Raw genomic sequence first — 1,600 nt, forward strand, 5'->3', positions numbered from 1 at the left:
CATTTTCTTCCTAGAAAGATTTATATCAATCAAGTGGAAATCTTAAAATTATCACTGAAAAGTAATTTCAATAGTATGAGGGAAATCACACCAATGAGAGCCAGGGACCACAATGAGCAGGTGTCCATCAGTTGGTGGAGTCTCGTCAAAGGTGAAGCTGGAGTGGGTTCGTGAAGTCTGGCTGGACTCTCCACAGGTGCAACTCCTTGTCCGAATGATGAGCTTTCTTCTTTCTCCCAGTATTTGACCCAAACTGAGTCCCCTACCTGGAAGGGGTGTACCTGAGACCCTAAAAAGATTGGGGCCCTTTCAAAGGTATACTTTTGTAATTTATTTAGGGTGGCCCCCAGGGCCTGAAGCTGTTCCTTTATCCCTTTATCTCTAACCTAATCCAAGTTTCCTGGAAGGCTTCCCAAGCATGGGGGAGGCTGTCCACATATTAATCCAAATGGGGAGAAACCTGATATCCCGGGTGTGCAGCAACCATGCAGGAGAGCTAGGTTAGGAGATCCGGCCATGGAAGTTAGTCTCCTGACAAATTTTTGCTAAGGTTCCCTTGAGGGTGCGATTCATTCGCTCTACTTTCCCTGAACTTTGGGGCCGGTAAGTGGTGTGGAGTCTCCGGGTGATGTTGAGAGATTTGGTCAAGACCTGTACAATGTCGGCCACAAATGTGGGTCCATTGTCACTATGGATTGTTAATGGCAGGCTGAACCAGGGCATGATCTCCCACAAGAGGACTTTAGCTACTTCCCAGCTTTGCTCTGTCCTGGTCAGGAAGGCTTCGACCCAACCAGAGTATGTGCATACTATTACTAGGAGATATTTGAACCCCCTGCTTGGCTGCACATCTGTGAAGTCTACCTCTAGATTTTTGAAGGGGGTAGCTCCCATCCTCTGGACACCTGGCAGGGACCATGGTGTAGACCAAGCATTATTTTTAGCACGTGTTATACATCACTCACTCGTTGCTCTTGCTCGGCGTAGTGCTGGCAGCTGACTGATGTAGTAGTGCTTCTTGAGAAGGGCTCTAATGCAGTTTTTCCCAGATGAGTGAGTCGGTGGCGTTTCTTGACTAGATGCCCTCCAGTTGCTGTTGGGACAAAGATGTGCCCATCTGGCCTCATCTACCATCCCTTTTCAGTCAGGGTGGCCCCCTCAGCCATGGCCCATTCCTTTTCCTTTTTAGTGTAACTGGGCAGAGGGACTTCTTCTGGGGGTGTTAGGGCCATGGTGAGGGAAGGGCCTCTGTCTATGTCCTCACTGGCTGCAGTCTTGGCTGCCTTATCAGCCAGATGATTTCCCCACATTATGGGATTGTCTCCTTTCTGGTGTCCCTTACAGTGCAGGATTGCTACTTCCTTTGGAAGCCAGACGGCTTCGAGGAGTCTCAGTATCTCCTCCTTGTTCTTGATAGCTTTTCCTGCTGTGGTTAGGAGGCCCCTTCCCTTGTAGATGGCTCCATGTATATATACAGTTGCAAAGGCGTACCGAGAGTCAGTATAGATGTTGACTTGCTAGCCTTCACCGAGGGTGAGGGCTTGGCCTAAGGCATGTAATTCAGCCCATTGAGCTGACCATCCAGCTGGTAATGCCTTAG

Source organism: Mirounga leonina, unplaced genomic scaffold (genome assembly GCF_011800145.1).
Source record: "Mirounga leonina isolate KUSES-001 unplaced genomic scaffold, KU_Mleo_1.0 Mir_166, whole genome shotgun sequence".
Lineage (NCBI taxonomy): Eukaryota > Metazoa > Chordata > Mammalia > Carnivora > Phocidae > Mirounga > Mirounga leonina.